Genomic DNA, 13350 nt, shown 5'->3' with positions numbered 1-13350 from the left:
AGCTTTGCATGGAATAAGTGGTAGCCTATTAGGTTGGACTAGTAATTGGTTGAATGGTCGAAAACAGAGAGTAGTTTTAAATGGAAAAACTTCTGGATGGAAAAGTGTTGCAAGTGGAGTTCCTCAGGGTTCCGTTCTTGGGCCACTTCTTTTCATAGTATATATAAATGATATAGACCATGGACTAAAATCTACTGTTTCCAAATTTGCTGATGATACAAAACTGTGCGGAGTGGCAAATGATCACTCAAACCAATTAGATATTCAAGTAGATTTAGATGAATTACAGCAATGGTCTGAAAAGTGGCTAATGAAATTTAACACAAATAATGCAAGGTAATGCACATAGGTAAAAATAACAGTAAGTACGATTACAAGTTATTTGGTAATTCGTTAACAAAAGTTTATAGTGAAAAAGATCTCGGCGTAATTATCAGTAACGACCTCAAATCATCCAAGCAGTGTATTTCAGCCTCTGAGAAAGCAAATAAGATTCTGGGACTGATTGCGCGATCTTTTGATTTCAAAAGTCCATCACTCATTAACAAGCTATATAAATCGTTAGTTCGTCCACATTTGGAATATGCTGTTTCCGTATGGTCACCGAATCTCATTAAAGACATTGACAGACTGGAAAAAGTACAACGGCGAGCCACAAAACTGATTCCAAATATCAAAAATAAATCATACGAAAATCGACTAAAACACATGAATCTGTTTTCCCTAAAAAAGCGTAGACTCAGAGGTGACTTGATACAGGTCTTTAAGATTTTAAAGGGAATTGACAACATCAAAAGTGACAAAATTTTCACATTGAATGAGAATCAGATAAGAAACAATGGTCTCAAACTATCCGGAAATAGATTCAATTTGGAAGTAGGTAGAAACAACTTTGCCAACCGTGTAGTAAATGAATGGAATAAACTTCCTGCACAGGTAGTGCAATGTAGTTCAGTTCGAAGCTTTAAGAATCATTTAGATAAATACCTAAGTAAGATGCTGTAATGATTATAATTTATCTTATATTATTTGTTTTTGTTTTGTTATTATTTGTCTGTCTGATTTTCATTTATTTTGTTTTTGTTTTGTTATCATTTGTCTGTGATTTTCATTTATTATTAGTTATATGTCAATTTATCATTATTTACTATTTACCTGTTTGTTTATTATTCAACTATACCTATGCATTTATTTATGTATTTTATTTGTTATTTACATTATTATAGTTTTTATTTATTGTTTTATTATTAATATGATTTTTTTTTCGCATCCGACCTAGATATGGATCAAAATGTCTCCTGTCGGCATGCTCCGCCTTTGTAATCCTTTGTAATTACCATCGCTTCCCCATCAGCAATGGCTACAAGACTGCACAAGAATATTCGTGCACTGTGTGAACTTGGTGACCATCCCATACCCATCAATCCGGCCAGGCTAGATGAAGGCAATCTTGGCATAGAGGAGACACTAAAGAGAAATGACGCAAAGTACCACCTCAGCTGTTTCTTGATGTTCAGTAACACAAAAGTGGAGAGAGCAAGAAAAAAGGAAAGGGAGTGCGACAGAGGGTTTTAGTAGTTACGAAGGAAGGATCAAAAGGCAGCACGCCAACACAAAAGAGAATATTTGTTTCATCTGTGAAAAGAAAGACACTTGGGAATATTTGAGACATGCATCAACAATGCAGATTAGTGTATCGCTAAAGGAGATTGCACAGACTTTCAATGCCAGCAAACTGCAATCTAAGATTAGTGGCCTTAATGTAGTTGTCCAAGAGCTAAAATATCGTCTGTATTGCTACATAGATCTGCGAAACAAAGCTCGTTCTTAATCAGAAGAAAGGAGGCTGGAGAACAGTGACAGTAACAGTGGATATCCATTCGCTTTCTCTGAACTACTTACACGAAAGCAGGAATGCTGCCGGTGGTGATCAAGTGACTGTATTCCGACTGGCTGATCTAACAAAAATGTATTGTGAATGGCTTGTTCAGCTAGGTGTAGCAGAACCAAATGTGAATGCTACTAGGTTGAAGGAGATCTTGTTCCATGCTCCAGAGGTAGAGGCACATAAGAGTGGAAGAGACGTTATAATAGCTTTCCAAAAAGACATTGGACCAGTTTTATCTACAGGCACGATAAACTATGAAGAAGCCATACTTAATTGCAGCTTTTTGTCATTTGTCTTACCCACGGATCAGGTATCAAGGCACAAATAGAAAGTGGTGTGTCTAAAGCTGATGTTGCAATGGCTCAGTTGCTACAGTTTAACTGCTGTTCCAAGAAAAAAACTCACAACTACAAGTTGCAGACACTCGAAAAAGAGAGAACCACCTTTACCTGTTTATTTGGGACTGTCTCTGCATTGAAGGACTCGGGGAAAAAACAGCAAGTGGACACACTGTTTGAACATTGTTTGTCTGTCTCATATGATCGCATACTTGAAATATCAAACCAGTAGGGTGAAGCTGTCGTTGGTCATTATGTTGAGGATGACAGAGTGTGTCCACCACAGATGAAGCGCAGCGTGTTCACACTTGCAGCTGTCGATAACATTGACCACGACCCAAAAGCAACAACAGCAAGAACAAGTATTTCTCTGTTCCAGAGTACTGCAAGAGGAAAGCCTCAATCAGAACTGGCTCTAAAAAAAATCAGAAAGACTCCTGAGCTCCCAGAAAGCTTCACAAAAGTAAAAACAGCTTTTCTGGAGAAGTGCCCTATACCCTCTTCAGGTGACATTCCCACCCTACCTACAGCGCTGAATATAAAACTTGAGTACGACTGGTTGCAGTCAGTAGCTCTTATGACAATCCTATTAGTCACATGGTCAGCACACAATGCTCAACAAGTGAAAGATTTGCAGTTTAATGTGGATATGTCTGCCCTCATGCCCTCACTAGGAGACCATTCTAACGAGGTGTCAACTACCAAGCATGCCATGGACAAAGGTAAAGACGTCATATATCACTTAAACCCAAGTCAGAGTCCAGTTCTGGCTGTAGATCAGCCACTGTTTGCACTGGCCAAGCAGATTCAATGGAAGTGGCCACAAATGTATGGCAGTTTTGTCATAGTAATGGGCTCATTGCACACTGCTTTAAAAGTAGCTGGTAGTTTGTTCAATGGCAGTGGGTGGACAACAGCAATTGAAGAAGCTGGCATTGCAACCTCTGGCACAACTGAGTCTTTCTTGCCTGCCGCTAGTGTAACAAAAACAAGAAGAGAACATCAGATAATAGCCTGCAGTTTGTATCAGCTAAAGAAAAGGGCATATGAGGCAAGTGATGAGTCTAGGAACTTTGATGATTGGTGTGCCGAACGGGAAGCTCAGGAACCCCAGTTCTTGTATTGGAACGTGGTGCTCAGGCTGAAGGTAATCATCCTCGGTTTATCAGGTCCATCAGGGTGGGAGATTTCACAAGGTACGTTGCCTCACTGGATGCTTTGATGCCGTACTTCTTTGCCAATGACAGCACCCATTATGCAAGATGGGTGTCTGTACACATCAATGATATGCTGAAGCTGCCTGAGGCCAATCCATCTGTCTATGAAGAGTTTGCATCAGGAAGGTTTGTGATCCACAAGACAGAAAGACCATTTTCTGCCATCGTAGTGGATCAAGCCCATGATCAAAATAATGCTCTAATCAAAGGAGATGGAGGAGCTGTAGGTATCACAGAAAATGAGTGCCTTGCTAAGATGGATGGTGTCAGGGCCAGAGATATGTCGCCTTGTTGTGGAATATGAAGAGCTATCGAAACGCAGGCAGCGTACCAACACATCACACCACGAAGGCACTCCTTCTGTCCAAAAGACATTCCTGGAGGATGTGCAGAGCTTTTGTAAAACAGTGGAAGAGTTCAGAAATTAATTCTTGGACGAAACATCCTCTGAGCTGCTGACACTGGATTCCAAAGATGTAATGGACAGTGATGCAGTTGATGCTTTGAAGAACTACATTCCTGAAGGAACGAAGTAGCTGTGAGTGGTTTATATCCAATCTAGAAAACGTATGCCACACTTTGAAGCGGAACAACTTCAAAGTATTCGACAGGCCCAGAACAAAGACCACAAAGGAGCTGGGAAATGCTGTGAAACAAGACTGCAATATTTTTGCAAACCTCTCTTGCCAAACAAGACAGGTAGGTCTGGAATAGTTCTTGAGGTACGAAAATGCAAACTTCCCAGTTTCCGTCAGTTCAAATGGAGATCTCTACTGTGGAACAAAATCAGACCTTATTACATGCCTAGAGAAACAGGTGGAAATGTCTGCAGACTGATGCCATATTCATTGACGGTGTACACCTTGCACATGCTATTCGACCCAAGCATCTATCATTCAAGGACTATGCTGAATATGACTTTGTTGGAAAGATAAACAAATATACTGAGAGGTACAAATGTTCTGATGTAGTATTCGATACTTACAATTCACAGTCATTGAAATCATTTACGAGATTACAAAGAGGTTGGTGATCCCGATGCCGAGTAACAGAAAAAGGAAAGGTTCCCAAGAACTGGCCCAGTTTTCTTCAAAATGAGGAGAACAAAAAATAACTGTACACTTTCCTAGCCCATAAGCTGAAACAAGCTATTGTTGGACTAGTGTTTGCTACAGCAATGGTATCATGTGTTGGCAATAAAGAAGATGAGGTAAAACATATGATGGAAGACATGACTGACTGTTCCCATGAAGAAGCTGACACTAGGATTTTTGTCCATGTCATGAATACTGTGAAGCATAGCTACATCACTAAAGACACCATCCTTGCAAATGACATTGATATAATCATCATAGCAGTGGGAGCATTCCATGTTTTCAAGAGAAGTGGTCTAGACCACTTGCGGGTTAAGTACGGAGAAGGTAAAATCAGATGGTTACCAGTCCACAGCTTGGGAAGATCATAAGAATGAAGGAGACTGCAAAAGACCATGAGGCCTACACTAGGCAGTTCCATGTCCATTACCACCTGTCATCCCCATCCATAAAGTTGTCTAACCGTTTCCTAAAACAACTGATAGTTTCAGCGCTCACCACATGGTTACTAAGTCTGTTCCATTCGTTGACCACTCTATTAGTAAACCAATTCTTGCCTATTTCCTTCTTAAATCTAAATTTGTCCAGTTTAAATCCATTACTGCGAGTCCTCCCCTATTGTCTTACTATGATGGCCTTGTTTGCGTCATACTTGTTAAAGCCTTTGATCCACTTGAACACCTCTATTAGATCACCCCGCACTCTGCGTCTTTCCAGAGAGTGTAAGTTAAGGTGCTTAAGCCTCTCTTCGTAAGGTAAATTTCTTAGCCCATGTATAATTTTGGTCATTCTCCTATGTAATGATTCTAGTGAATTTATGTCCATTCTATATGACAGACCAAAACTGTACCGCATAGTCAAGGATGGGTTTAACTAACGCTAGATAGAGTTTGATCATTGCCTCTGGCCTGTGGCTTATTGTTTTTCCACGCAGTGACTAGCTGTGACACAGTGATTGCCTTTAGAGGAAGAGGTAAAAAATCCTGCCTTCAAACCTGCGACATTTTTTCTCAAGCCAATAACACATTTCGCCAGCTGTCTGTACCTTGTGCGAACATCACAGAAGATCAAATGCGAATAATAGAACGATTCGTTGTTCCACTGTATGATCGATCCTGTTCGGAGTTGTCTGTAAATAAAGCCCGGAAAATAATGTTTGCAGAAAAGAACAGACCCTATGACGCAATCCCATCCACGCGAGCTTTGATCAAGCACGCCTGACGAGCGGGGCACATATGGGCAGTGCTTCCACAGCAAAAAAATTCGTTACCCCAGACAGTTGTGTCAATTACCCTAAATTATAACTTTAATACATATATATATATATATATGTATATACATATATATATATATATATATATATATATATATATATATATATATATTATTATCATTATTATTATTATTATTATTATTATTATTATTATTATTATTATTATTATTATTATTATTATTATTATGCAAATAATAGAACTGCATAAGAACAGTATTATGTAAGTCAAAGTCACCTTTATGTAAACATTTAGGTATTTCCATAAAAATAAGAAGTACAATACTAAGCGTAATCCAGAAAATAGACAGAACTCCTGCTTCCAAATACATAGGTGCAACATGTTATTTTATGAAGTACTGGAGACCGTAATCCAGAAAATAAAGACAGAACTCCTGGTTCCAAATAGGTGCAACATGCTATTTTATGAAGTACTGGAGCTAGGTTCTCCCCTTAGAGCAGCAGATTCTTTGCAAGTAGCACTGCTTTTCACATTTCTAACAGCTTTAAGTAAACTTTCGTCAATAATTAAGGTATTTACTTTTGCATTGTTGTTCTTCATGTGGTAAATTGCGTGCATGAGACCACAGATTGTTTCATTTTTCAGACTGTTCCTTTGGGATATTTTGGGTTAAATTTAGTTTGCTAAAAAACCTTTCAACAGATGCATTTGAAAAGGGCAGCGACAGTAAGCTACTGATCACAGTTTTTAGGTTGGGAAAGCATATAATTCCAGCTGCATTTCTTTTGTTGAAAACCATGTTCCTGTACTCATCACAAGAAATATGTTTGGATAACCCATCTACTGAATAGTGAGATCTCCACTCATCATCTAGCTTTTGCTTGTCTACAAATTTTTATAATTGTGGTCAAGCATTAATTACATCCACAAGAGATTTAGGAATAAGCTCCACAATTTTAAAAGGCCAAGGAGTTACTGGACAGAATATTATCATGCCTGTCTATCATATATATTCGTTATTTATCAATGTCGAAAAGATAAAAAAAAATATTCTAAATTCAATGGTTTTGTTCTAAAGGAATGTGAATGTGTCTGATTGCCCTAGATTCTCTATTTGTACCCCAAAATTTGCCCAATTACCCTAAAAAAAACATTACCCTAAACTCTACCCCAGCATAGGCTTGATTACCCTAAAATAGGGTAATTACCCTAAAAGTGGAAGCACTGTATATGGGACCAGGGTCTCCAGACGAAGCCAGCACTGCCCTCACCTGTCACCCAAGATCTAAGAATATAAGGTCTAACCACTTCCGACCGAATTTCGAGGGAGTTGGCGCAGCGGGCCCGTGAACGTCACCTGGCTGTTCAAAGTGGGGTTGGCGGGTCCTATAGCTGTCAGTTGAAGCTGGAGCGTCGTATAGGAAAGAATTTACCTTCCCTCGCACCGCTCCGCGCAATTAGTTATATTCTGACAAATATTATATAAAATATATATATAAAATATTATAGTTCCTGTCTATATATATGAATATATATGATATATAATATATAAAATATTATAGTTCCTGTCTTCCTTGGCGTTTCACAGTTTTCTTCAGTGTTTCACAAAGAGAAAATGGACTCAGCCAAATGACGTCAGAAGCTGCGCAGAAGAATTCAAACGGTCTGACCTGTATATTTAGACCTTGCTGTCATCTAGGGGTGGAAAAATAATGACGATGGCACATTGACGGTTTATTGGACTGAACTAAGAGCCATAGCAGAAGAATACTAAGTACTTAAAAAGTGTCAGTGCAAAACTGAGTGTGTAGGACGTTGCACATGCAAGAAGTCAGCCCTTCATTTTACTTCCCCTTTTTGCCTGTCCACGGATTTAATTGATAAAACCTGTATAACCTGAATATAAGGCTATTTGTGTAAAAATGCATAATGAATAACACTTAATATAATTAAACTTATTTCCTGTTCATCGCAATTATTTTTTCATATTGGACGCCATCTTGGATTTTGGCCGCCATTTTCGACTTTCACGTTGGCAATCATGCCTATCAAGAGCATGCTTTAACCTACAGATGTGTCATATTGCACATTTGTATCACCTTTTGGAGGATTTTTCTACTATATTATTCACTATGTAAACGAATGCATAGCTTTGGTACGTAAAGTCCAAAGTCGGAGAAAAAGAAATCGGTTCGCATGTGTTTACGGGAAATGCGTTAATATTCCTTCTAGAAGGCAAGAGCGCCGGCGTCAGCCTGGAAAATTTTGGGATTAGAGGATTTCCGTACGGTTAGTCAGAAACCAGAGGGAGAGGAAGATATGAGATGCTTGGGACATAAAAATAACGTAAATTTCGCATTAGCCTTTCGCTACGAATTGTGTAGTGGAAGAAATAGTAAAGCGACAATGATCAATCCTTGCTGTCATACACCCCCCATCCCGGCCCTCCGCTTGATGCAGTTGGAATTTACCCTGTTGCTCCAATTCCCCACTTTTTAGTGAGCCAACTCTCCATTTCCCACCACAGCATCAATCTTTGACAAATTCGATTTCAACCCATGCAGTGTTTAGTACGTAAATATAGTGTTGTCACTTTTACCCAAACATGACTTACAATACCTCATATATTGGTTGTTTTTGTTATTTTAACAGTCTGTAAATGGTTGTGATTTGCTGATTTGTAAAGTAAGTCAACGTTTGGATGTAATGTATTAAATTTTGAAGCACTATCGATTATTTGTGGGTGGAAACAAATTCACGAAATGTGATGACAAGAAGACACCAGAAACAAACAAAAAGAAACAAAAACACATCGATTACAAAAAAAAAAGACAGTGGTTCTTCTGTCCGACCGGTCATTCCCCACTTGGCAACTCCGCCATTCCCCACCAGTGGGGAATTCCCCACAGGTTAAGAACCACTGCTCTAGTACAACAACTGCATACTCATCATCATTGTACAGAAGTAAAAATAAGACAAATAAATTGATAGATACAAATAAATAAATGAAAGTCACAACTAAACAAATACATAAATATAGATGGATGAGGAAACAGACAAATAAATAATTTAATAAAACACCTTCCAATATTAATTAAGGTTATCTTACCTTACCGTCGTGCCATATCCGCTTGGACTTCGGCAACCATGGAACGCCACCGTTCACGGTCCCTAGTTACTTGCAGGGTTGCCAGGTGGTGTCAAATTTGGCAAAATGTGCCATAAAATGGCTATCTCTTAAAAAAACTGCCAAATTCTTATGGCACTTTTGTAGTTTTGTCATAAAAATGCCAAATTTTGAGAAATGTATTTTGAGAAATTTCAGTGACAGACGACATGCTACAAAACTTCAATGTAAGTATGTAGAATAAGCCACAAGATCTAGCACAAGAAGAACAGGTAGAAGGAATACTTGACCATCTTGATATGGATGATAATTTTATGCTCTAAAGGTGACTGAGTATGTAAAGTAGACAGAGAGGCTATTTCTATAATACATTTTAGTTCAGTGTCTTATGAAATGTTTTGATAAATTTTGCTACATAATGGAAGGAATCAAACTTTATTTATTTTATATAATATATTTTTGTTAAAATACCAAATAGTACGAGTCAATTTTTGTTCCAGTGTCTTATGCAACAATTTTTTTTATAAATTTTGCTGGATAATGGAAGGAATCAAGCTTTATTTTCTATAATATACTAGATATAATACATGAGTCAATTTTAGTAAGTGTCTTATGAAATGTCTTGATAAATTTTGCTGGATAATAGAAGGAATCAAACTTTTATTTTCTATTATATATTTTAGTTAAAATACCAAATAGTATGGGTCAATTTTTGTTCCATTGTCTTTTGAGATAAGATGTCTTTGATAAATTTTGCTGGATAATGGAAGGAATCAAACTTTATTTATACAGATTTTTTATGTTAGTATATGTATGATTAACCTAGTTTTGATGTGAATGAAGATGGTAAGAGGCTTCATATTGATGGAGAAATTGCCTAATTCCTGATATAATTTTTTTTTTTTTTTTTTTTTTGCCTGTTTCTGTATTTCCTCCTGCCTATGACTTAATCATTTTCAAAAAATTGTGTCTGGACACATGTCTAGACTTTATCCCTTATTTTTAATTACTGGTATGTAGTTACTTATTTACAATTTATTGGTTTTACATTGATAAAAATTCTTGGTTTTCATAGAGATGAAGTAGAAGAATATTCTTCCATTTTCAAGTAACTACACTCTCTCTCTCTCTCTCTCTCTATATATATATATATATATATATATATATATATATATATATATATATATATATGCATGCATTGTTAAAATCGTATTAATGAGATACCATATTTATTATTATTTTTTTTTTTTTTCAAAATGCTTGCCAAATTGGGCATTAATGTTGCCAAAAAATGCCAAAATTCACACAAATTAATGCCACAAAATGTTGGAACCACCTGGCAACCCTGGTTACTTGTAACATCTGTGCTGGTTTGAGTTGTTTTCCCGTCGCCCTCATCAGCCCGTCCATATACTTCTCCCTCTGCTTTCCTCTTGCTCTCCTTCCCTCCACCATTCCCGTCATCACCACCTCTTCCAACCCTTCCCTCCTCATTATATGTCCTAAGAATCGCAACTGTCTTTTCCTTATTGTTGTCATCAATTCCCTATCTGTCTCCATTTCTCTCAATACTTCTTCATTTGTTTTCTTCGCTGTCCATGGTACTCTTAATACTCGTCTCCATATCCACATTTCTGCTGCTTCTAAGTTTTCCTGCAATTTTTTGCTGATTGTCCACGCTTCTGAACCATATAATAGTGTTGACCATATAAATGTTTTAACTGTTCTCCTTATATCTGTAGACATTTTCTTGTTTGTTAAAACCCCTTTCATTTTCTGAAACGTGCTTTTAGCTATCGCTATCCTTGATTTTATTTCTTTTTCACATCTACAATTAAGGTTATATAAAAGATAAACTCTGATTAAGAAAGAAAATATGTGGGCCGACTCCATTCATGTACAGTATAATGGCTCGGCAGGTATTAGAAAATGTTCAAGTATGATACATTGACCTTCCATTATATCTTCTTTATTGTATATTTTATCAATATTATATTTTTTCATTGTGGAGGGGGATGACATATCACTCCAAAAGCAGATAGTCACATAAGGTGGTGACGTATCGGAAACATTCTGGCTTCACATTCGCTTAATTGTGGGTTCGAATCCCGCACTCCTCTCCGAATCCCAGCAGTGACTGTTACCTATCTCCCAACATCCAAGTGTATAGGGCAACGGTGACGGCTACGACCGCAGCTACGTAACGCCCCCTGGCGTAGGCTCCTCGCTTTCTTAGAGAACGTGCTTGGAGCATAATGATATATTTAAGAAGAGTTGTTATCGACTGAGCAGTGGCAGAAAAAAAGTGAGGGTGGGACCAAGGATTACACGTAATTGCAAGGGAATTGGATCAAAGCAAATTATTGAATTCTTATACCAGACATCAAAGACCGAGTGCTGAATCAGCGGTGGAGAACGGTGCCACTGCACCGTAAAGTCATGTGTGGATCCGCGCGCTCGTGTATGTGCATGTCCACGAGTACATATGTGTATTATTGACCACAGAATCCACGCTGTAGAGTCTACAGTATACAACAACATTTCTCGAGCATGATGCTATTGGTTGATTATATCAGTGGCATGTTTTCAGCAGACATATCCTAGTGTTACCACTGTAGATTGATCTCGATTTTATCTATTTATTTATATCTATATACCAAGGGCTTTTTCCCCTTTATAAGGGAGGTAGCCAAGTCAAAAGGCAACTACCTACTCCCACTCACCCTTTCTTCCATCTCATCTTAACTCCTAAAGGATGATGGGTCATCCATGTATCCCACCACTACCCTAGGTCAGAAGCAATGCAGCAAGTCACAGTACATCCACAGCAAGGCCGCTTCACTTAATCGGCGACCCCCTTTTCCGTTCCCTCATGCAGAAAAAGAGAATATAGGGAGAAATCCCTTCAGGCTGTGCTAAACTATCATTCATACATAACCACTCCCTACCCCTATCCCATTCCTTCCTTGCATCACAGTATCATTAATACACATCCATTCTCCACTCCTATCTCATGCTTTCTCCTTTCCTTCCTCAACAGATATTCCCCTCTTGCTCAATACCCTTTTCCACCCCATCCATCCAACTCGTCCTTGGTTGTCCCCTCAAGTTCACCCCCACCACCTCTGTCTTCCACACCCCTTTTACTAATCTTTCTTCATTCATTCTTTCCAGGTACCCAAACCATCACAATACTCTTTCATCATTCTGCCATCTCTCCTCGTTTCTCACTCTATCCAACCTTGTAACTAGTTTCTCAATCTGTCCAACCTTGTAACCCCTACCCTACTTCTCAGACATTTCACCTCAAACACATTTAAACTTTTCCTCTTTTAAATTCCATTTCTGCCCCATACAATAACCCCTTCATATAGTCTCATCTTTGCATCTATTCCCAAATGCCCATTTTGCACAACTTTTAATCCTCAAGGTATTTACTCACTTCTCTCAGTCTTCAGTTTACCTCCACCTCCACTCCTCCCTTTCCTGCCACATGCAACCCCAAATACCTAATATCAACTTCCTCCAGCCTCTTTCCTTTAAGACTTACTTCCAACTCACTCTCCACCCTCTCTTATCACCTTATTTTTACCCACATCTACTTTCAACTTTCTATTGCATACCCTCCCAAATTCCCTTTCCCTCTTCTGACCCTGCCACAAGTGCAGTATTGTCAGCAACAACTGGTTCACTTCCCAATTTTCTTTATTAACCATCTCCAGTCCCTTATCCATTACCCCACCAACTCCCACACCATCCCATCCATGTACACACTAAACAGCCATGGTGACATGACATCTCTGTTGCAGTCCCATCTTTACCTCATACCTCTCGCTCTCTTTCCACTTCTAACATAGGCTCTACTACATTAAAAAACTTGACTTCACTCAACAGGTTTCCCCCAATCCCATTTATCTGCAAAACCTCCCACAGTGCCTTTCTGTCTACCTTGTCATAAGCCTTTTCCAAATCCATAAAGGTCCCTAAGAAATCCTTACCTTTAGTTAAGGTTTATTTATTAATTTATTATTACTTTTATTTGGCAGGGGGGGGGGAGGTCACTTCATATTACAGAGTATTACTGGACAAAGGGAGTGCCACATGAGGAGCACACACTTATGGATGCATAGCTCCAGTTGTCACCTTGCCCCTGTGCTTGATCTGTTGGAGCAGGTAACAATCACTGGAGAATTAATGAGAAGTATGGGACTTGAAAACATGACTGGGAAAATGGGAGACAAGTGCAGTATAGGACCTTGGTTTTGTAAGGGTTATTGCTTCATCATTCATGTTGTATTTGGGTGACTTTATTGGGGGGTAACTCCCCAGCCAGATTGTGGAGGGAGCTTGGGTTTAGGTTATCTTTTCTGGCTCCTTCCCCATGTATAGTGAGCACAGCAAATCCTCAATAAGGCTGCTCAGTCATGTAGGTTGCTGCCAAGTTGTACTGCCAC

The sequence above is a fragment of the Oratosquilla oratoria genome, chromosome 41 (genome assembly GCF_046742065.1).
Source record: "Oratosquilla oratoria isolate Oo_2021 chromosome 41, ASM4674206v1, whole genome shotgun sequence".
Taxonomy (NCBI): domain Eukaryota; kingdom Metazoa; phylum Arthropoda; class Malacostraca; order Stomatopoda; family Squillidae; genus Oratosquilla; species Oratosquilla oratoria.
The sequence above is the reverse complement of the archived record's forward strand: the minus strand, read 5'-3'. Positions refer to the sequence as shown.